This window comes from Pongo abelii, chromosome 16, assembly GCF_028885655.2.
Source record: "Pongo abelii isolate AG06213 chromosome 16, NHGRI_mPonAbe1-v2.0_pri, whole genome shotgun sequence".
NCBI classification, from domain to species: Eukaryota; Metazoa; Chordata; class Mammalia; order Primates; family Hominidae; genus Pongo; species Pongo abelii.
In genome coordinates, this window is record NC_072001.2 from 85,041,611 (window position 1) to 85,067,669 (window position 26,059).

The window sequence follows — 26,059 nt, forward strand, 5'->3', positions numbered from 1 at the left end:
GGGCTGCCAATAACTGGCTTTTGAAAGAATGTTTCTCATTTAACCTCTATTTTACAAAATTTAATTTTTTTTCTGGAAACTATAATAAAATTAAGATAAAATAGCAGTAAATGAAATGGAGGGACTCATTGGGATTTTTATTGCAAATTTCTATAATGAAGAAGGTGTGTATGTGTGAACTCTTTCTTACTAATTAATTAGGAAAATCTTAACATACGAGGCAAGCTAAACAGATATTATCAGTGAATGCAAAAGAAACGCATCCTTATTTTATTCAGGACCAAATATCTAGAGTCTTGCTGCTATCTAATCCACACATACAAACTTAATCAGTTTCTCATTAACCATCACATCTTCATAAAGAGCTGAACTGTAGAACCACTGATAGGGAAACAACAGTAATTAGTTAATCTACATGCAGAGCTATCTTGATGAAAATTGTGGCTTTGATAAATTTATTATAGAATTATTGGGAGAGCATAGTGCTCTGAGCTTCCAAATTATTAATTATTTTAGAAAGATATTTGGCAAATGCATCAAATAATTATATCATTTGAAATAACATCTATCCCAACAAGCTGATATATAATCAAAACTATTTGAGCCAAAAAGTTCACTGAACTCTTTACAAAGGGGAAAAATTAGAAACAACCTACAAATCTCATCAATGGGATAAAACTTGCTTAAGTTGCCATATGTCTGCTCAAGCGATTACTAACTCACTTTTAAATGAGCTGTCATGCAGAGTTTATAATAAGAGGTAAATGCCAAACACATAAAGTTAAAGGGAAAAATTGGGTACAAAATTTTATGTGTAATATGACTACAAACCAAAATATGCAAAAATAAAACTATATAGAAATAAATTTGAAAGGCAGTATAACAACATACTAACTGGTTTCTGTCAGTTGCATGAATATAAAGGATTTCTCATCTTTTTTGGCATAATTTTGTCTTTTTTTTAAATTTCCATAATGAACATGTACCATTTTATAAAAGGAAAGATAAACAGTAAAATTTGTTATTATAGATATTTCTGAGATGTTTAAAAGTTTTATTATGAGTTTCAAAGAGCCACTGTCTTTGCATAAAACTGAAATATCACAGGAAACTGAATCTACCATTTTAACTTTATTTTCTGTTTTCTTATTGGCCAAAAGTGTTCTCCCGCTAACTTTCAGTTTTGGGGGTTGAGGTGAGATTTAAAGAAATAAGTAGTATCTTATATAATGATAAAAAGTTAATGAGTCTCTTCCACTTTGAACAGTGTGAGGGTGTGACCAAGGCCTTCAGAAGCAAGGCTCTCCATCCTCTGCTATTCACACTCCCAGGCTCATTTCAGTGAAGGAGTTGCTTACAGGTCCCTTGTGTTCTATCTTACTTTTGGGTGGCTGCTTTCCCTAAATATGTCTTCTATGTTATGAGACAGAGTAACACTATGGTGATGAGCTCAGCCCTGGGGTAGGAAGCCTGGGATTCCAGCCCCAACTCGGTAACTTCCCAGCTCTGTGATTTTGACAGTTCTTTGATAATCCTTTCATAGGATAGTTGATATCCTAACTGCTAAAACAGATAATAATAACAATACCAGTACTCATTCGCAGGGTCGTTGTGGGGATTAAATGAGGTAATACATATCATATTAAATGTTCAATCAGTGTTAACTATTAATGTATCTCATTTGGGTAACTCAGTAAGAGGCCTTTTAACTCCCAATTTTAGTTTACATTTAAAAGCCACTGATACCTCTGAATGAAGGCTCCTTCTTTGGCTTCAAGACCTTTATATTTTCGTCTTGTTACTTGCTAGTTCTTATTGGCTCTGCTTATTTTGGAAACTCTACCAAATTTTGAAAAAAAAAAAAACTGGCTTACAGCCTTGAAATGATGAGTTTTGATATTTTATACTTGAAAAAGTTAATATTTATTTGTTCATAAAGTGATTATGCTTTTTAAATGTATTTCCTCACTTGTAAAATGACAGAGGTAGTGGATATAGGTGCTTGGGTCTCTTGTTGTAGTACTCAAGCCTTAATGTTTGCAGAAATCGCCAGGAGATCCACGTTAAAAATGCAGCTTCTGCTTCAGCAGGGAGAGGGTGAGGCCTGAGATGCTGCATTTCTAACAAGCTCCCAGGTAATGCCAGCGATGCTGGTCAGTGGACCACATTCTGAGTAGCAGGGATCTGTAATATTGCCTTCAATTCACGTATTTAAGTGGTCAACTATAATGATCCTCCCTATGGTGTAAATATTACCTTAAGCAAGATACTTAACCACTGTCAGCTTCATTTTCCTAAAATGAAAAGTTAAGATAACACTCACCTTCTAAGAATGTTTAAAGGATTCCTTACATCAATAAATGGTGCATTTGAAATTTCTGGCAACAATATGAAGCATACTGTGGGTGTTAGTAAATGTTACTTGTCTTTCCTTCTCTATTAGAGACTGAGGTAGAACCTGTCTTAGCCAATGACCTGCTAAACATCACCTTCATATTATTTGATGGTGTAGATCATTAGATATTTGAAATTAATGGAAGATCCATATAGGACATATTTGAATGATGGAGGACAAGATGATAACAGCTTACATTTGTTGAATAATCACTTTGAACCAGGTTTGTCTGATTCAAGTTCCCTTGGCTCGCTCTCTCTCTTTTTGTCTTTCTTTTCTTTCTTTTTTTCTTTTTCTTTCTTTCTTTTTTTTTTTTTTGTCTTTTTCAAGTTTTTAAGATCACATCATTTGGAGAAGAAGCCATCTTCATGATCTTCATGTTTGGGCTCTACTTCAAAGTTATATCTCAGCCCTCCAAAGACATGAAAAAGACTCGTAAGATTTCATCTTGAAACAGCTTTTTAAATCCATCGACAGTAAGAAAAAAATGTAGATATAGGTGGTTTATAAATGCCCTTTTAGGCTTGATCAATTGTTTGTAGCTATGACAAGCTACCTTAACAGTCAAAAACAAAATCTGAAGGAAAAGAAAATGCCTCCAATAAGAAACGCTGATGCAGCCTCTTGAGCTTGTGGTGTCTGGGAAAAATAAGAAATGATTAACTTCCTTTTGTGAGTATAATATTACCTACTTCATAATGATGGTATAAGGATTAAATGAGATAATCCTAGCTTTTTTATTACTATAAAAATAAAGATAGTCTTTTTATGTAAATTAGCTCGGGTAGGATTTGTTTCTCTGTTAAGATATGTTTGTTACAGTCTGTTTTAAAAGCACTGTGCACGAGCAGCGATACGATGGAATTAAAGAGAGATTTGCCTGTGGGCTTTTCCCTTTATGTTACATGAGAAAAACTTGAATTTCACATTTCCAGCCACGTAGTGATGACTTTGGCATAAAGAGTTCAGCAGGTAGGAGGTGGCCCCTTGTGCTGAGAGCCAGCATTCTCATGGAAAATTAAAAACAACTGTTTATTTTTAGCCATGAAAATGCAATCATTCTTGTGCTCAAATATGCTTTACATTACCTAAAAGAAAGTTTATTGGCACTGAGTCTGTTGTGTAACTGAGGAAACCATTATGTGCTGTCAAAATACACTAATGTAAAAACCAATCCAGTGAGCAACAGAGTGATGGAAGAAACAGGTAGCAGGGCCGAGAAAAACTCTTCCGGAGGTTGTACAGGAAACTAAAGCAGGAGAAAAACTGCCTAGTGCCGAAAGGTTAGAATAAAGACATTGTTTAGTCACTTGGGAAAAGGAATTCAAAGTCAAAAAAATGATTACATTAACAGTGAGTGCAATATTCGGCCTGTTTGGATGCAAATTTTTCTTTCCTATTTGAAATGGCCAAGTGTCTTTGAGATCTCATATTTTTGTTCTCATATTTTTGTTCTCTACAGTGCCTTTCTTGGAGGAAAGTCCTAAATTCCTAAACTTAGAGAGTGGAGGAAATGCTCACGGTGATTCTTGAAGGGAGGGTAGAAGTAAGCATTTTGAAAGTAGGTTAACTATAACTAAACCTTGATAAGGCATCAAAGGAAAACAGGTTGGAATTGACTAATCGTGGATCTCTTGATATCCAGAATTAGTAACTTGATCTCCTGGATCGCTGGGCTCATGTTTGCAGCTCTCAAGGATTGTCTTTTAATACAAAAGCATTACCAGCAAACTTTATAATAATTAAATTAAGATAATCAATACTAAGGCAGCTCTGGGCAGTTTAGGGGCAGGAAAGCCTTGGCATATAAGCCTGAAATATTTTCGTCTTCCTGGTGTAAGGGTAGACTGTAATGACCTAGCTTATTTCCCCTGTGAACACCACTCTGCGAAACTGGCATCTCAGGACAAGCCCTGCCCTCATGCTAACAGCTACCTCCAAGATGAGATGCTCCCGGAGGTCTCTCTGACCTTCTCCTTGCTTCTGTGAGAAGACTCCACCTTGTTTCTCTCCTTCCAGGAACCAGGTTGTTTTCTCATTCATCCTCAATATGTTTTATTAACCATATGCTTTGCTGCCTCCAGGCAATGTACAGGCAATGCAGAGAAGAGGAAATCCAAAATCTCATTAGTGGGCAGGGAAATTCAAGAAAATAAACCCAATGAAATTCGAAAGAACAAAATATGAGCTAGAAACTGAAATTAATGAAAAACATTCCCCCCTGCCCAGAAATGAGTTAATCAGCAGGACCAAAAGCTTGTTCTTTGAAATGACTCGTAAAACAGATAAACCCTAGGCAAGTAGGATCAAGAAGGATAAGAAACAAATAACATTAAAAACCAAAAAATCCTGACACATGGATAAGTATGATGTTTGAAAATTTCAAGAAGATGTTAATACTATGAAAAACTTTATAATAATAAATTTGAAAATATAGTTGAAACATTTTTCCCTTGGGAAATATAAAAGCAAAATTGGCCCAAATTCCCACACATGTAGAGCCTAGAATTAACCACTGTATTTATAATTCCAATTCTTCTCCTCTAGATCTTATCCTATCTTCTGCAAAACTCTACCAAACACTTTCCTTGGTGGGATGCTCCAGTTGTATCTAAATTTTTCTTATTGTGCTACTGTTTGTATAAATAGGGCATCATTAAGGTGACTGGGGGAGGAGGGTGCCTGAGTGATTCAGTGGCATTTGGCCCCTCCATACCATTCCATCAAACTCCTCATCCACCCTTCAAGTTCCAGCAATGGGCACATTTCACAATTTATCTCCCTATTGTCTGTTGTTCCATAAGGTGTCAGTGATCCATACATCCTCCCCTGAATTCTCAGAGTTCACAGATTTCAATTTCTTCTACATCTATTCACTAACACTAATATATTTTTCACCTCTAAAATAAGGTCCTTTGCTGCAGATCAAGACTTCTAACTCACCCTATACCTATATAGAAAAATGGCTGGAAGGATACACAGCAAAATGCTAAAAGAAGGTACCATAGGAATATAGTTGTTTATTTTTACGTTTGTAGTTTTCAGTGTTTTTCAGATTTCTATCTTGCGTCCCTTTTGTAGAGGAGGCCACTCTTATGTTTGCTATGCATCCAAATATACTGTTACTTTACTTTGAATTGAAATCAATCTCTTGCTAGATAGATGATAGATAGATAGATAGATAGATAGATAGATAGATAGATAGATAGACAGATAGGTAGATAGATAGATACAGATACATATGTAAAACATATACAAACATGTAGAGAGATATACAACTATACAAAGATCTATATTTTGTATGTGGGTTGATTTTATACCCAAATTTTTTTATCTATACTTCTTTTTCTTGGAATTGTTATTTTTTGTAGTGAACAATATGTTTTGCAGACCTTTCCACATCGGTACACGTAGGCTTATCTGCATCTTTTGCAAGTACTACATAGTCCAGATGTACCATGGTGCCCTTATCCCAGTTTTGATGTTCATTTCCAATTTTGCCTGTAACTGACACTGCTGCAGTTAACATGCTTGTACTTTCATATAGGGCATATGCAAGAGCATCCTTAAGGTAGAAACAGAAATGAATTGCTGAGTCAGAGGAGACATATTTTTCACTCTAATAGACACTGCCAAAATTGTACTGTGGAATAGCTGCAAAAATTTATACTTACAAAAAGAGTATATTTATCACAGCACAATTCACAATTGCAAAGATATGGAATCAACCTAAGTGCCCATCAACGAATGAGTGGATAAAGAAAATACAGAATATACGTATACCATGGAATACTACTCAGCTGTAAAAAAGAGTATTAATTTCTTTACAACATCATCAATATTTGATATGATAAAAGTTTGTTACTCTGATGAGTGAAAATTACATTTCTTTTTTCTAACTTACATTCCTTTGTTATTGGTGAAGTTGAATATCTTTTTACCTATTTATTAGTCATTTGTATTTCATTTTGTACAAATAGGACTACTTGTTCATGACTGTAATGACTGTTTTCACGAGAATAATGTCTTTTTTTTTTTTTTGAGACGGAGTCTCACTCTGTCGCACAGGCTGGAGTGCAGTGGCGTGATCTTGGCTCACTGCAGCCTCCATCTCCGGGGTTCAAGCGGTTCTCCTGCTTCAGCCTCCCGAGTGGCTGGGATTACAGGCACATGCCACCACACCCGGCTAATTTTTGTATTTTTAGTAGAGATAAGGTTTCACCATGTTGGCCAGGCTGGTCTGGAACTCCTGACCTCAGGTGTCCCTGAGGCCTGCCTCTGCCTCCCAAAGTGCTGGGGTTACAGGCATGAGCCACCCCGCCCAACCAATTTGCTTCATTTTGAAACAAGTATCATAATATGTTCCAAATATTATTTTTGCTTTACTGAAGTTCACCCTTTCATAATCCATTCAGGGAGGACTTGTAGATGGTTAATTTTCTAAATCTATGCATGTCTGAAGTGTTCTTTATTTGGACCCTATACATGTGGGATGTACTTCCAGTACAACTTTTTTGGGTACAGGGTCTTCTCATTTCTCCTAGAGTTACCAACTGGGTGGTGAATATGGTGAAACACAGGAGACAGACAACGTATCCTGCTCTTCTGTGGTGCAGGCTCCCTGATGATTGCCCTGGACTAGTCCCCTCACTGCTCCTCTGATATCTGCACCCAGGCTTGCAGCATCTCTAGAGCCATTCCCAGCTTTCTCAACAGCTGCTCCCTGCTAAGCCTAAGTTTCCTTCTCCAATCCGATCCCATGTGCCTTCCCCCTTTCAGGAATCTTTACATTTTCTTAACCACTAAGGAAGCCTTGTCTTATTTTCCAGCATATGGATGGATGGTTTATTTTGTTTGCATCTACTTGTGCTGTTATTATTGGGAATATTGAATGTTCAGCATGCGTTTATTCTGACAGCCATTTTGAATTGCAAGTCCTTTGTGATTTCAAAATGTCAGTAAAGCACAAGCAAACACATAAATCATAAATATTTTATCCCTTAAAAAGAAAGTGATTTTATCATATATATATTTATCATATATATATAAATCATATATATATATATTTATTTATTTATATTTATCCAGCCACAGCGATGTGCTCAGTGCTGAGACTTAGGAGTAAATCTGACCTTCTCATTCTATGGAAGTGCACAGCCTAAGTAAGGACAGAAAGAAACATGAACCAATTAAACATACTTAAAATATATTACATCATGACTATCACCCAGAAAAACATTCTGCCAAAAACTCTTGTCTAATTGATAATTATAATCATCAGGTATCTTCCATAATAATAACTGAAGTTATACATTATAATGAGCAAATTCATATTCATCCATTTTTTCTGCAAAACAACCCTGTAAGGTGAGAGCTATTTTTATCCCACTTTGCATATGGGAACTATTTTAATACTCTAAGCACACAGTATTTATCCCTCCCTGTGTACAATAAGTCACGAGAAAAGCAAAATCGGTTGACTTTTTGCAGTGGCCATTCTCCCCAGGGGAGTTTGAGGTCCTGAGTCACCCTGGGGAAACAAATCAGGCTTGGACCCTCTTCCCAAATCTATTGATAAAAGTTAAGGCCTGCATTTTGCTAATTATATCATTGCTGTCTTAAATATTTAATATGCATTAATCATTGAATCCTCACAAGACTCAATGAAGGAGGCATTAATATGACCCCACACACACACAGCATTTTCCCGAGGCTGAAAATAGTAAGCATCTAACCAAAGGTAACAAAGCTAGAAGTGGAGGGATTTGAACCTAAGTAGTCAGGGTTTATAGTTCACACTCAAAACCATGGGTAGGCAAACTATGGTTGTTTTTGTGCAGCCACAAGCTAAGAGTGGCTTTTATATTTTTAGACTTGTAAAAACAAACAAAAACCAAAGGATAATACGTGGTCGAGACTATATATGGCCCACAAAGCCTAAAATATTTACTACTTGGCCATTTACAGAACAAAAGTACTGATCCCTGCTTTAAACCACTAACCTACACAGACTTTCAAATGAGCACTGGGCTAACTTCTGATAACCTTCTGTCTGAAGCACATCCTCAGAGACATGTTTGATTCTGATAGGAGTGACAGGAGGTGATGGACATTTTTGCATTAAAATCCTAGTAAGAGATAAATGTGTGCATAGATCATTCTTTTGACTCTACACGTTATCTATGTCTTTGAGTTTTAGGTTCAAAGAAATGTTTTTATTTGCCTGTCACTATTATGAATGCTTGGACCTGTTTGATTTTCAGGTAGCATCTCCACTCCTAGAAATATCTGAAGGTTTTATTCTAAATAAAGTGCAGAGTAGAGGTGGTTTAATAATCATCACTCCTTGTCACATAAAGGCTGTGACTCCAGAGTTTGTTGCAGAAGAAGTGTTGTGAAAGAAATAGTTAATATGATGGGTTTCGAATGCTGTGCTCCTTGAGAAGGCCCCTCACTCTCTGAGCTGGTCTCTTCATCTGAGTAATGGGTGGCTGAGGGGCAAGGCCAAGGAGAAGGAAGGGAACTCCTCTGCGTGTCACTCTCTGACTCCTTAGTCCTTCCTCTCCTTTTTTTCTGAGATGAAGTCCATTTCCAAAGCTTTGCAACCTGGGGCCTGTGGAAACTTAAGATCACTTCTGAGTTCCCAGATACTACATGCAGAATTTGGCATCTATGAGCATGTAGAAGTGGATAATTTTTGACAGAGTCTTCAATATATTCTTGTTTATATAATATTCTTAAATATATTCCTAAAAATAATTAAGAACCATAAGCTGTGCTAGGGAAGTGGGCTCATGGCCTTATGTTAGTCTACTTGAATAAAAAGACAGTCAATGAGGTCAGTTTCCAGGTTTGGGTATTTTGATTACTTTTCCCCTTAGTTGTTTTAAATGAGCAGAAGAGTAATGGGGTTTTCCACCACATAACAGAATATCTATGAGTCATCAAGGTGCCCTGAGAAGCTAAACATCCTACTAAGGATCCTGCAAAAGGAAAACAGAAGAGGAACTTGCACTTTTTGAGGACTTTCTGTGTGCCATAAGCCTAAGTCCCTATGTGGGAAGGATTCCACCCACACATGACAGAGGAGGAGACTGAAGCATGGTATGTTTAAATAAATTCTTCTGTATTGGAATGCTGATCTTTCTGCCTCCAAACCCACAACTTAAAAAAAAAAAAAAAAAAAAGTCAGGTGCAGTGGCTCATGCCTGTAAACTCTGCACTTTGGGAGGTGGAGACAGATGGATCACTTCAGGTCAAGAGTTCAAGAACAGCCTGGGCAACATGGTGAAACCCCCATCTCTACCAAAAAATACAAAAAAAAAATTAGCCAGGCATGAGAGAATCGTGAGAACCTGGGAGGCAGAGGTTGCAGTGAGCCAAGATTGCGCCACTGCGCTTCAGCCTGGGCAACAGGATGAGGGACCCTGTCTCAAAATAAAATAAATAAATAAATAAAATAAAAAATAAAGTATTTAATTTTCTCAGATTATACATTTATTGTAAAATAAACAGAAATCACTCTACTATCATCATAGCGTTTCCTTCCTTTCTCTAAATATATTGCCACAGCATGTATCCTTTCAGTATATACATATATACACATATATACACACACAGAATATGTACACATATATACATTTCCAAAGTTGTGATTATACTATATGTGCCATTTTCTATTCTCCTTTATTTCACTTAATATAACATGAATATTTTACACTTGTGAACATCTTTTAGTGATTATGTTATATTCTGAACAAAAATCTAGCATCATTTACTAACCCATTCAATTACCATTGCAGATGAAAGTTGTTTGCATAATTTTAATAAGGCTTATTATTTTAACAAGCCTTATTATGTGTAAGCATAATGGTGGTAGGATTCTTTTTATATGCTAGAGTCCTAGAAATAGACATAGGGAATGGACCTTTGTAAGGATTTTTTTTTATATTGTTAAAATAGTCCAGAAAAGTTAAGTTCATCTACCCTCTCATTCATAGGAGTTGGCCTGTTTCATCTGTTTCATGCATGTTTGTTAGTATTGCAGACCAGCAAATTCGTAAATTTCATTAATTTGATTTTCTTAGAAAAAGAAATGGCGTTTTGCTGGAGAAAGCAGCATGGTGGAACGTAAAGCAGTAAAGTGTGTATGCTTTGGAGCCACAGATCTAGATGGTGAAGTCTAGCTCTGGTACTTGACAGGTATGTGGTCTTTACACAAATCATTTAACCTTTCTCCAGGCCTTAGTTTCCTCACCTTTGGAACTGAAAATATGACGCCTGCTTAAGAGGGGTATTTTGAAAATTTGAGCTAACGTATGTAAGATGGTATTCAGTAAGAACAGATAATGCAATTTCAGTTGACTTTTTAATTTCCACCATTTGATTGGTCATTTGTGTCCACTCCATTTTGAATTATTTATTCATATCCGTAGCCCCCCTCCTTATCAGTAGGTTCTCTGTGTTGAATTTATCAACTTCTTATTTAAAATGTTGGGAATATTGCCTCTACAGGTCATTTCCATCAAATCAGATCAGGAGGCCCGTAGGTAAAGGTGCTGATCTCCCAGGCAGCTATTCCTGGAAGATGTACAGCTACAAGGCACTGAAGCCAGAGTCAGGCTATTCCAGAGTGGCATGGACAGCCTAGGGCAGCAAAGAGGCCATGCTAGGCATAGAGTTCAATTAAGTCCGAGGCACATGATGAACTATTGGGGTGTAGGAAGAAAATATTAGAACCCTAATTTATATTTACTTTTTAATCTAAGAAAATAAAATAAACTAAACTAAGCTAGATAACATTTAAATATAGACCTGGCACCCTGAGTTGGCCTATGTTGGCCAACCCTGAGTGTGAAGTGTGAAGAACCCTTACAGGGGAGTTGAAATTCCACTGTGGAGAAGGGCTGAGCAGTGCCCTTGCATATCTGTGGGCATTCAGCATGCAGTTTATGTGTGCCACTGCTAAGTAAGTTTATGGATTATAGTATCTTAAGTAGTGCATATACACACATACGCACAGATTAAGGCTAAGATTATTTATCATAAACTTAGCACCATTATATTATGTATAGGATTATCCAAATGTATATGCATATGCATATTATGTAAAGGATTATATATGTCTATAGAGATAAATATGCATACATAAAGTATTAAGGATATTTAGATGTATAAAATTATGTTCAAAATTTTTGTGAAAGACATGAGCACATATGCAGTTCTGATTACAATAGGATAATAAATGTGTCTAGAGTTACATTTTTCTGTGTATATATATGATATCATATGTGTTTATATAAGTACTCACAAAACATGTGTCTATATAGATAGATGCTTTGCATATGTGATTAATGGATGTTTTCTAAGAAAATGTTTATGGATATGATTAAGTATATGTATATACAAAGGCTTGAATATGTTTGTGTATGTGTATCCCATGTGTTTTGTAACCACACAAAGGTTATTTGATTGCCTTGTAGCAATATACTTGAAGAGTTTTCAAAATGAAAGATGCATACGCATTTTTTTAAGCAGATGAGTATTGTACATTTGCTAACATTTTCTTTGGTAAGAAGTGACTCCCAGACCATCTCCCAGTAGATATTATAAACACACCCCCCCACACACACATACACGCACACATCATTGATCCGTTCCTTCAAAGTGAAAATAAAATTTTAACAGCAAATGAGAAGGTAACACTCAGATGTGCAAAATTTAAATGCCATGGAAATGAATTTTTTTCAGTTTAAATAATAAACAAAATGCTTGACTGGGCTTTGAAATTTTTTGTTAAAAATATAAAAACATACCATCATGTGAATAGCTTGCAAGAGCAACTGATTACCACCAGGAAACGTGGAAATGTACCACCAGGAAAGCCAAATTTAATGAAATATATTGAAATATATATTGAATTTAATAAAGTATAATTGGTGAATGGTATTAAAAAGGAGTAACCTGATTTGACAAATTTAGTCAAAATACACCATTTCCTTTGTGATCTATGAATCTTGTGAAGTGGCTTTTCAGTTCTGAGAGGCATTATGAAGAGAATCAAAATAAAATCAACTTAGAGCCATGACTTTAAATAACTGTATCAAAAAAAATTAATGCATACTTTCAAAAATAATGCATCTTTTCATAAAACATTACTAAAATTTAATAATGTGATGGATAATATTTAGTGAGAGTAAAATAAGTTGAACAATTTAAAAAATTTTTAAAAACTAATTTAATTCTTTTTCATCCTTTAAAAATTTTCTATTTAATGTATAATTGACACTTATTAGTAACGTATATAATTTATAAACATATACTTAGATATAAAATTATATGCACGTACAATCCCAATGTGTACATATGTAATAGTGTGTTTAATACATATATGTGTGTATATATACATATATGTACATACACATGTGTGTGCTGTACACTTAAATATTTGCAATGCTTGGGGGAGAAGATCAAAAATATGTTTGGAAACCACTGTTTTAAGTAGAGTTAAGTTCAGAAGAGTCTTTTCCCAAGTACATATTGATAACTTACTCCACACATAGCTCAGGTACATGAGCCTTTATACACCATTGTACAGTCTAGAGAAGTAATAGCAATGTACTCCTGGAGTCCCACAGCAAAGTAAAGGGAAGACCAAACTCTCTGCACTTCCTCTCACCCTTATCCAGGCCTTGATAAGTCAAGACAGTGACTTGATTTTCAGCCTGAGTTTTTAGCAAGCTACAGACTTTAAAAGGTTCAACGATTATTGATATGAAAATAAAAACTGAATTAAAAACAGTGTTGGGCTGGTAAATGTTTTACAGCTGCTGTCAAGACAAAAGCCCTGATTTAGCATTTACCTATTTCTGTGGTGTAAATACTTCCACTATGGTCAATTTCAAGCTACCAAGATGTCGCTGAATGCTGAGGTTGGAAGAGAGGCATGCAATCTGTTGAGTGAGACCTTTCAACCAGGCCTTCAGCCACCCCTGCCAGTGTTCTCCAGCCGACAGAGATTTTAATTCTCCCTAGGATGGAGAGCAGGGAGGGGCAGGCCACCATCTTTGCTGTTTGGGTGACTCAGCCATTCCAGTCTGTGGGCTTTGGAGAGCCCAAGCCAACCAGGACAGAAGCAGTACTCCAGCACAGCACAGTTGCTCCATGAAAGCATGGCCAGACTGCTTCTTTAAACAAGTCCCTGATCCCGTTCCTTTTCACTGGGCAGAATCTCACAACTGGGGCCTCCAGCAACACATACCGATGTTCTCTGGCTGACAGAGATTTGAAAACTTCCTGGGACAGAGCTCCCAGAGGGAGAGGTGGGCTGCCATCTTTGCTATTTGGGCAACTTAGCTGTTCCAGCCTCCAGGCTTTGGAGAGCACAGGACAATCAAGGGTGGAAATGGTACCCCAACCCAGCACAGCTGATCTATGAAAGCATGGCCAGAGTGCTTCTTTAAGTGGGTCTCCAATCCTGTTCCTCCTGACAGAGTAAGGTCTCCCAACTGGGGTCTCCAGCCATCTCTTACAGGTGTGTTCAGGCCAGGAACAGGTCCTGAGTAGAGCTCCCAGAGGAAGGAGCAGGCTGCCATCTTTGCTGTTTTGCAGCCTTCACTGGTGATACCTCCAGCTACTAGAAAATCTGAGGCAACTAGGGACTGGAGTGGACCACGAGCAAACCAAAAGACCCCTATAGAAAAGTGGCCAGACAATTTTTTTTTTTTGAGTTGGAGTTTCACTCTTGTCTCCCAGGCTGGAGTGCAATGATGCAGTCTCAGCTCACTGCAACCTGTGCTTCCCAAGTTCAAGTGTTTTTCCTGCCTCAGCCTCCTGAGTAGCTGGGATTACAGGCACCCCCCACCATGCCCAGTTAATTTTTGTGTTCTTAGTAGAAAAGGGGTTTCACCATGTTGGTCAGGCTGGTATTGAATTCCTGACCTCATGTGATCCACTCGCCTTGGCCTCCCAAAATGTTGGGATTACAGGCATGAGCCACCATGCCCAGCCCATGGCCAGACTATTAAAAAGAAAAAAAAAAAATCCAAAGGTCAGAAACCTCAAAGACTGAAGGTAGATAAGCCCTCAAAAATGAGAAATAATTAGTGCAGGAATGCTGAAAACTCAAAAAGCCAAGGTGTCCTCTTTCCTGCAAATGATCACATTATCTCTCCAGCAATGATTTGGAACTGGGTTGAGGTTGAGATGGCTTAAATGACAGAAGTAGAATTCATAATACGGATAGGAGCGAACTTCACTGAGCTAAAGGAGTACATTGTAACCCAATGCAAAGAAAAAAAAATCATGATAAAACAGTGCAGGACCTGACAGACAAAATAGTCAGTATAGAGAAAAACATAACCGACCTGATAGATCTGAAAAACACACTACAAGAACATCATAATGCACAAGTATTAATAGCAGAATAGACCAAGTGGAGGAAGGAATCTCAGAATTTGAAGACTGGCTTTCTGAAATAAAACAGTCAAGAATGGATAAAAAGAAATGAAAAGAAATGAACAGAACCTCTGAGAAATATGCAATTATGTAAAGAGACCAAATCTATGACTGGTTGGTGTACCTGAAAGAGATGGGAGGAATGGAACCAACTTGGAAAACACATTTCAGGATATCACCCATGAGAACTTCCCCAACCTAGCTATACAAGCCAACATTCAAATTCAGGAAATGCAGAGAACCTTAGTAAGATACTCCATGAGAAAATCATCCCCAAGACACATAAATCATCAGATTCTTCAAGGTCAAAATGAAGAAGAAAAGGTTAAGGGCAGCTAGAGAGAAAGGCCAGGTCACCTACAAAGGGAAGCCCATCAGACTAACAGCAGACCTCTCAGTAGAAACTCTACAAGCCAGAAGAGATTGGGGGCCAATATTCAATATTCTCAAAGAAAAGAAATTCCAACCCAGAATTTTATATTGGGCCAAACTAAGCTTCATAAGCAAAGGAGAAATAAAATCCTTTTCAGACAAGCAAATGCTAAGGGAATTCATTACCACCAGACCTGCCTTACAAGAGCTCCTGAAGGAAGCACTAAATACAGAAAGGAAAGACCATTACCAGCCACTATAAAAACACACTGAAGTACACAGTCCAGTGACACTATAAAGCAACCACATAAACAAGTCTGCAAAATAACCAGCTAACATCATGATGACAGGATCAATTCCACACATATCAATACTAACCTTAAATGTAAATGGGCTAAATGTCCCAATTAAAACACAAAGAGTGGCAAGCTGGATAAAGAACTAATAAGACCCATTGGTATGCTGTCTTCCAGACACTCATCTCACATGTAATGACACATATAGGCTCAAAATAAAAGGATGGAGAAAAATCTACCAAGCAAATGGAGAAACAGAAAAAAGCAGGGGTTGCAATCCTAGTTTCTAACAAAGCAGAGTTTAAGCCAACAAAGATTTAAAAAGACAAAGAGGACATTACATAATGATAAAGGATTCAATTCAACAAGAAGATCTAACTTTCCTAAATGAACTTGGTTTATGAATCTGGGTGCTCCTGTGTTGGGTGCATATGCACCCAGATTTATAAAGCAAGTTCTTAGAGACCCTCAAAGACACATAGACTCCCACAATATAATAATGGGATATTTTAACAACAAACTGACATTAGACAGATCATCAAGACAGAAACTTAATAAAGATATTCAGGCCCTGAACTCAGCACTGGATCAAACGGAACCTGGTAGATATCTACAGAGCTCCTCACCAAAAATCAACAGACTATATGTTCTTCTGATTGCCACACAGCACTTAATCTAAAATTGATCACATAATCAGAAGTAAAACCCTCCTCAGCATGTGTAAAAGAACTAAAATCATAACAAACAGTCTCTCAGACCACAGCACAATAAAATTAGAACCCAAGACTAAGAAATTCACTTTTGCATGACTTTGGGGTAAATAATGAATTTAAAGCAGAAATCAAGAAGTTCTTTGAAACTGATGAGAACAAAGATACAGCATACCAGAATCTCTGGGACGCAGCTAAGGCAGTGTTAAGAGGGAAATTTATAGCACTGAATGTCCACATCAAAAAGTTTGAAGGATCTCAAGTTAACAACCTAACATCACAATTAAAAGAACTAGAGAACCAAGAGCAAACCAATCACAAAGCTAGCAGAAGACAAGAAATAACCAAAATCAGAGGTGAACTAAAGGAGATAGAAACATGAAGAACCATTCAAAAGAACAATAAGTCCAGGAGCTGGCTTTTTGAAAAAAATTAATAAAATAGACCACTAGCTAAACTAATAAAGAAGAAAAGAGAGAAGATTCAAATAAACACAATCAGAAATGATAAGGGGATATTACCACCAACCCCACAGAAATACAAACAACCATCAGATAATATTATGAACACATCTATGCACATAGACTAGAAAATCTAGAAGAAATAGATAAATTCCTGGACACATACACCATCCCAAGACTAAACCAGGAATAAACTGAATCCCTGAACAGATCAATAACGAGTTCTGAAATTGAGGCAGTAATAAATAGCTTACCAACCCTAAAAAGCCCAAGACCAGATGGATTCACAGATGAATTCCACCAGAGGTACAAAAAAGAGCTGGTACCATTCCTACTGAAACTATTTCAAAAAACTGAGGAGGAGGGACTCCTCCCTAACTCATTCTATGAAGTCAGCATCATCCTGACACCAAAACCTAGCAGATACAACAAAAAAAGAAAACTTCAGGCCAATATCTTGGATGAATATCAAAGCAAAAAATTCTCAACAAAATACTGGCAAACTGAATCCATCAGCACATCAAAAAGCTTATCCACCATGATCAAGTAGGCTTCATCCCCAGGATGCAAGGTTAGTTCAACATATACAAATCAATAAATGTGAGTCATTACATAGACAGAACTAAAGACAAAAAAAAAAAAAAAACACATCATTATCTCAATAGATGCAGAAAAGGCTTCCAATAAAATTCAATATCCCTTCATGTTAAAAACTCTCAATAAACTACTATTGAGGGAACATACCTCAAAATAATAAGAACCATATATGATAAAATCACTGTCAACGTCATACTGAATGGGCAAAAGCTGGAAGCATTCCCCTTGAAAACTGGCAAAGACAGGGACGCTATTTCTTACCAGTCCTATTCGACGTAGTATTGAAAGTTCTGGCCAGGGCAATCAGGCAAGAGAAAGAAATAAATGGCATTCAAATAGGAAGAGAGGAAGTCAAACTATCCCTGTTTGCAGGTGACATGATCCTGTATCTAGAAAACCCCATTGTCTCAGCCCAAATGCTTCTTAAGCTGATAAACAAGTTCAGAAAAGTCTCAGGATACAAAATCAATGTGCAAAAATTACTAGCACTCCTATAAACCAGCAACAGTCGAGCCAAGAGCCAAATCAGAAACAAACTCTCATTCACGGTTGCCACAAAAGGCATAAAATACCTAGGAATACAGTTAACTAGGAAAGTGAAAGTTCTCTACAAGGAGAGCTACAAACCACTGTTCAAATAAATCAGAGATGACACAAGCAAATGGAAAAACATTCCATGCTCATAGATAGGAAGAATCAATATTGTGAAAATGGCCATACTGCCCAAATAAATTTATAGATTCATTGCTATGCCCGTTAAACTACCATTGACACTCTTCACATAACTAGAAAAAAAAACTAGTTTAAGATCCACATGGAACCAAAAAATAGCACAGAATAGCCAAGGCAATCCTAAGCAAAAAGAACAAAGGTAGAGGCAGCATGCTACCTGACTTCAAACTATACTACAAGGCTACAGTAACCAAAACAGCATGGTACTGGCACAAAAACAACACACAGACTAATGAAACAGAATAGAAAAGCCAGAAATAAACACCACCTACAACTACCAAATCTTCAACAAATCTGACAAAAACAAGCAATGGAGAAATGATTCCCTGTTCAATAAATGCTGTTGGAATAACTGGCTAGCCATAAGCAGAAAATTGAAACTGGACCCCTTACTTACACTATACACAAAAATTAACTCAAGATAGATTAAAGACTTAAATGTAAAACCCAAAACTATAAAACCCCTGGAAGGCAACCTAGGCAATACCATCTAGGACATAGGCACAGGCAAAGATTTCATGACAAAGATGCCAAAAGCAATTGCAAGAAAAGCAAAAATTGACAAATGGGATCCAATTAAACTAAAAAGCTTCTGCAAAGGAAAAGAAACTATCAACAGAGTAAAGAGACAACCTACAAAATGAGAGAAAACTTTTGCAAACCATGCATCCAACAAAGGTCTAATATCCAGCATCTATAACGAACTTGAACAAAGGTACAAGAAAAAAACAAACAACCCCACTAAAAAGTGAGCAAAAACATGAACAGACACTTTTTAGAAGACATACATGTGGCCAACAATCATTATGAAAAAAAATTAAAACATTGCTGATCATTAGAGAAATGCAAATCAAAGCCACAATGAGATACCATCTCACACCAGTCAGAATGGCTATTATTAAAAAGTCAAAAAATAACAGATGCTGGCTAGGTTATGGAGAAAAAAGAACCCTTATACACTGTTGGTGAGAGTATAAATTAGTTCAACCATTATGGAAGACAGTGTGGCAAATCCTCAAAGATCTGAAGACAGAAATGCCATTACTGGGTATATGCCCAAAGGACTAGGAATCATTCTATTATGAAAACACATGCATCGGTATGTTTGTTGCAGCACTATTCACGATAGAAAAGCTATGGGATCAACCTAAATGTCCATCAATGATAGATTGGACAAACACCATGGAATACTATGTAGCCATTAAAAAAATAAGATCCTGGCCTTTGAAGGGAAATGGATGGAGCTGTAGGCCATTATCCTTAGCAAACTAACACAAGAACAGAAAACCAAATACCACATGTTCTCACTTATAAGTGGGAGCTAAACGACGAGAACACATGGACACACAGAGGGGAACAACACACACTGCGGCCTATCAGAAGGTGGAGGCTGGGAGGAGGGAGAGGATCAGGAAAACTAACTAATGAGTACTAGGCTTAATACCTGGGTGATAAAATAATCTATACAACAAACCCCCATGACACAAGTTTACCTAGGTAACAAACCTGCACACGTACCCCTGAAGTTAAAATAAATTTTTATAATAAGAAAAAATGTGATGCACAGAGTTAGCTCTTGCAAGACAGGATGAGCTGGTTGCAGCATGCAACACTGACAAAAAAAATAATGGAAATCCAATTTTGAGATAAAGGGCATCACATTGGTGACAGAATCTCTCTCTCTCTCTCTCTCTCTCTCTCTCCCCCACACACACACACACCCCCCCAACCCATGTCACTGCATCAAATAATAGAGGGAAATATGGATTTGGAGTCAGAAAACTTAAGAATATGCCCCAAGTCAATCACTTATTCGTTTTAAGATCTTGTGCCATTCCTTGCCCCATATAGGCCTCAGTTTTTTCATCTGTAAAATAAGTCTAATACTGGTGATCCCAACTATCTTCCAGAATTGTCGTGAGAATCAAATGCAATCATATGTGCAGGTGCTGCACATATTTAAGAATAAATTTCTTATACTTTCCCTATCCATCAGGCAAACATTGCTCAAAGTTGGACTCTAGCATTGTCAGGTGAATATTCAATTATATGAATTCTGAATAGAAAACTAGAAATGATGAATCATCATCTAGCAAAAGACTGTTATGCCTAGTGCCTCCTACAATTAGAGCTTCTAGCACACTTTATTTTTCCTGATTTCTCTAATAATAGGTAGTTCTTCTATAATTAACTTCCTACCGTTTTTGAATGAGTGGAAAAACTATTTGCTGAAGGCAAAGTCTTGATAACATTCACACAAATATGTGTGCTTCTTTGACATATGCTCTTCTTAAAATCAGCTGCTATCTTTGTATGCATCCCATACACCAAACCCTTGCAGGAATATTCTAAAGAGTCACCTAATCACTGTCTGTCGATTACCTTGTAGAACGTGTATTATTAATGGCAGCAATTGCTTTCTGACCTCCTTGCCATGATCCATTTTCATCCATTAAGGCATTACATTATCCACTTAGCAAACCATGCATCACAAATGAAATATTGATTTAAAAAATTATAAACTGCTTTACATTTAAAAAACAGTTCTATAAAATGAAACTTCAAAACTAAAATAAAAATGCATACAATTTAAAAGGCACAGTGCAGTTCAAAGACTTATGTAGTGATCAAATAAATATGGTCATGTTTAGTTTCCTTTTATGAGAACTTTATTTTCAAGATTTTAAAGTTGTGTGTTCCTTGGATTTATCCCCATTTTATTGCATACATTTGGATAAACTTAGATCTTTTACTAAAACAAATAAAAGTATGTTTTAAAAACCACAAACCCTCTTTCTCAATGGGAAATTTAAGTCTCAGTTTCAGAAATGGAAATGAAGACCATTCAAGAGGGGAGATGCTAGGGTAATTTACTACTATCAAATATTATGTAGGGTCTTTCAATAATATTCATTTTCTTTACAGCATAATAAAGGAAATTTGATGTTCTGTGACAAATGATATTTCACAAGATTCATAGATCCAAAAGTAGTGTGTTTTTACTAAACTTACCAAACTAAGTTACTCTTTTTCAATACCATTCATCAATTAAACAAGCATTTTGTTAAATTTGGCTAGTATATTTTCACTTTTCTGATGGTAGTCAGTTACTCTTGTAAACTAGTCACACAAGTGAAAAGTGAGGTATTAGACATAGAAGTATAAACTTGTCTCTCTAAATGGAATAATGTGAGAAAAGCAGTTAAATCCATCGTGATAAATAATATCTTTTGGACAAGACTTCACCTCTATCATCTGGGAAGGATTATGGTTTAAGCAAAGGAGAGTTAGCTCCGTCTTTAAAATCGTAAAATCCAGTGCTGAAAAGCTGAATTTCTGAAATGCAAGGATGCTAATTAAAAGGGTAGGGTGGTGAGCTCTGCTATTTTCTGGCCTCACTTTTAAAGCACGGAGATCCTCGACTACCTGAAAGAAATATGATTATCTCAAGGTGAAACATTCTTATGGGAAAACAGATCTATCTATATCGACATCTATGTCTTAACCTATATTATATTCCACCATTCACAAAAGAAGTACATCTGATACCATCTGAGCTCATTCATATGCTGAGACAGCCAATGAATGAATCATGAGGATGGATGTCCATGCCCTTATTACTGAAGTCTCAGTAAATGTGAAGTAAATGAATATGTTGACTCATATGCTACAGACCAGTGAGGACCTCTGTGTTCTGGTACATCATTGACATTTGTTTTCTAAGCATCTCACTTCCCATATAAGAGATAAACTTGAGGTTTGAATATCAGTATGGCATGGGCAAGGCCCTAGGTCAGTTGTGCAAGGAACACCAATCAGGAAAAAAAGATTATATTAGCTACGTTTTAAGGTGTTCTCTGACTTAAAAATTTCTGACAGTTCTCACCTCTTCTTGGTCAAGTATATCCCATCATAAAACGTTTCTGTGGCTAAGCGACAATGAAGATGACATGAAGTTAATAATAGAGTAAAGGGAAAATGATGGAAAGAAAGAGGAGATAGAGAGACAGCAAAAAAGAGAAGGAGATAAACATAGAAAAGAGAGGGAAAAAAATGAATACCGCTACGCACCTATTAGAATGGCCAAAATCTAGAGCACTGACAACACCAAATGTTATTGAGGATGTGAAGCAACAGAAATGCTCATTTATTGCTAGTGGGAATGTGAAATGGTACCCCCACTTTGGAAGACAGCTTGACAGTCTTACAAATCTAAACATACTCTTACCATATGACCAAGCAATAACTGAGCTCTTTGGCATTCACCCAAAGGAGTTGAAAACTTATGTCCATTCAAAAACCTGTGCATGAGTGTTTATGACAGCTTTATTCAAAATTGTCAAAACTTGGAAGCAACAAAGATGTTCAGCCTTCCATAGGTGAATGGATACATAAACTGTGGTATATCCAGGCAATGGAATATTATTAAGCACTAAAAAGAAATGAGCAATCAAACCATGAAAAGACTTGGAGGAAACTTAAATGCATGTTATTAAGTAAGAAGAGACAATCCGAAAAGACAACATACTGTATGATTCCACTCATGTGACATTCTATAAAAGACAAAACTGCGGAAAAGGCAAAAGAGTGGTTGCCAGAGGTTAATTGGTGGGAGATAAATAGGAGAAGCAGAAGGGATTTTTTAGGGTAGTGAAAATACTCTGTATAATATTATAATGGTGGATATATGTCATTATACATTTATCCCAACGCATAGAAAGCACAGCACCAAGAGTTGAACCCTAATGTAAATTACAGACTTTGGGTAGTTAGGAGGTCAATGTAGGTTCATCAGTTGCAACAAATGAACCACTTTGGTGGAGGGTTGCTTTTCTTTTATTTTTATATATAATTTTTGTGGGTACATAATAGGTTTATATATTTATGGGGTATATGGGATATTTTTATACAGGTATACAATGTGTAGTAATCACATCAGGGTAAATGGGTTATCCTTACCTCAAGAACTTATCCTTTGTGCTACAAACAATCTAATTATACTCTTTTAGTTATTTTTAAATGTACAGTTAAATTATTATTGACTATAGTCATTGTGTCATGCTATCAAATACTCGATCTTATTCATGGGGGAGGCTGTGTGTATGTGGGAGCAGGGACTTTATGGGAACCCTCTGTACTACCTTCTTCTCAACTTTGCTGTGAACTTAAAACTGCTCTAAAAAACAAAATCTTTAAAAAATAAATAAATGTTCTAAACAAAGAAAGGAGAAGTGGTATAGATGAAATTTTAAGAAGAAAAGGAAGAAGGAAGCAAAAAGAAGAGAGAGATGGCTTGAGGGGATGAGCACAGAAAGCTGAAGGAAAGGATATGAGTAGCCATCCTCACTCTTGGAATGGATAGAGGTGTGGAGAAATACTTGTGGATTAGAAATTCAGTGGATGGAGAGCAGGCTTCAGCTAATCCATGTGGAAGGGGTTGTAAAATAGAGCCTCCAGTATGTACCCTGCCACCCTTGCCCCATAGAATCCTCACTCTGCAAGAGGACCAAGGGCTGGGTTCAGGACTGAAATTGTCCTGATGTCAGAGAAGAATGCAGCCATAATCACTGCAGTACAGCATCTCTGAATTTGAGTAGCCCCTTTGTGATGGACTGAATGTTTGTGACTCCCTCAAATTCATATGTTGAAATCCTAATCCCCAATGTGATGGTATTAGGAGATGGGATCCTTGAGAGATCATTAGTTCATGAAGGTGGAGCCCTCATAAATGAGATTAGTGCCCTTATAAAATAGACTCCAGAGAGCTCTCTCACTCCTCCCACATGAGGATGTAACCAGGAGGCAGCCATCTGCAACCCAGAAGCTGACTCTCACCGGAACTCAATCATACCGACACCTTGATCTTGGATTTCCATCCTCCAGAACTGTGAAAAATAAATTTCTGTTGTTTATAGGCCATCCAGTCTATGGTACTTTTTTATGGCAGCCTGAGTTGAGTCAACCCTTCTAGCCCATAGCCTGACCTCTTCTAGCTGTGTCCTGACCTTGCTCTATCTAACCAGGAATGGACTCCAGGCATTACTGGCCTTGGTGTGCACATGGCCCGTGCTCCAAATAGCCAAGTAATGCTTCGGCCTCATTGAAAAGTGCAAGAGGAAACAATCAGAAGCAGGTCACAATCTTACAAGAAGCCAGGGGAGTCTTTGACTGTTAAATCAATCTGTGAAGTGAAGACTTTAGCCTTCTACCACAGTATATTGGTCACAGCCTGCTCCCTAGGAGCTGTCTTCACCTTACAGGTTTCCAGATCTTTGATGAGCTCCAATTCAAATGTAGAAGTCTGGGTCTTAAATTGCCAATTATTACCCTTCCTTCTCATCCAGTTTCTCTTTGTCTCCAAAGTGATGCTAAGTTCCCCTCTCATCCTATGTCTTCCAACTCTGAAGAATTTCCTAACTGATCAATCCCCATAATCAACTCCAAATCCAACCCATGTACACAGATTTGTTGTGTATGTGGGCCTTCAAATGAAAGGGTCTGAGGGTAGGGATAGGCATACGCAATGTCCATAGCCACACTGAGTGTTATCTAGAGAATATGTGCTGGATATCTTCTATTTTCCCCTCCAGATCCCATTCTCCATCATCTCCACCCTGCTCCGTGACCCAGTCGGCTGCTCTGTGTGAATCACCTCAACAAGCTTCCTGCATCCTCATGTGTAGCCAAACTCAACCAGTGGGAAGTACCAGCAGGAGATCAAAAGAAAGGAGCAAAGTACAGTCAAGATGTTTTTTTATTTCTCTGTTCTTTTCTGCCAAAAGTGCACAAAATCAGACACTAGTTAAAGGCATTCAGGACAGATTTTATGTGGTAATAGCTATCGCAATGGAGTAGAGAGTCCAGTGTGAACTGAACTTCACCAAAACAAAAAGCCGGAGTCTTTTTAAAGGCTGGGGTATGCTAGGGCAAAGGCACTGAGAGGAAGAAGAAGAGGGCTTGGTCCATGTGCTTAGGCCATCTGAGTCTGTTAACTGGTGTTTATCAAAGTTGGGTTGCTGATCCTTGCAGAGACTAGGAGACGGGGGCCCTATCTTCAGGTGCTGGCTGAAACAAATAGTAAATTCTTTTGGCAGGCTTTCCCAGGCAGGAACCTAAGGGGACTGGAGTCATAATCCTAGGGATGTGACCTTGAGCTGTTAGACTATGCTAGTGTTTACATCTCTTCGTGCAGAGGATTGGATGGAGTCCTTAAGGGTCAAGACAGTTCTCTTTTCAGTTCTCATTTCCCTAACAGGTCCATTGTGGGATGGCTGCCTCTCTTGACCCATGGTTTCAGCTCCTAACAGGTAGCCACTCCATGCAGCCCTTCTCTCATTGGGTTCTGGTGACCATCCTCTCCGGGTACAAGAGTGGATAGTGATACTCTTGATATTAATACTATTCCTCATGGTTTTCCTATACTGTGACCACACTTTTGTAAAGAGTGATTTAATAAATATGCAGTAACTGTGGTTCTCAGTGTTCTCCCATATCTCTTGAAGTATTTTGGCTTGCTTTGGTTGACTTACGACTGCTGCACCTGCATCCTGTGCCTGCAAACATTTTCTAGAACCTTGGAAGTCTCCTTTGCCCACAAATCTAGGAGGCCAGCTGTGCTGGGAAACTAACATCCTCCACCCGTGAGCAGATCTCCACCAATGGCTCTCAGGAGTTGGTGAATAAACACCCAGCTCCCTCATCCTTGGGTGGTATCATGCTAAGGCATGTGTTTTCAACCACTTTGCATAGAGTTTTCCTATGTAATAAACTCTAGTCACCCATTCTCAGTTATCTATTCTTGCCTAAGAAACCAACCTAAACTTAGAGTGAGTTAATACAATAAACATTTTATTTGCTTATAGTTCTGTGGATCCGCAATTTTGGTTGGGTACAGGTGGGTGCTTCTTCTACTGATCTCATCTGGGGTTAGTCATTTGGCTACATCACTTGGGGGATCAAGTGGCAGCACATTCCTCTAGAGGACCTCAGATTCCACATGGTGTCATCCTCTGGGAGGCTAGTGTGGGCTTCTTCCCAGGG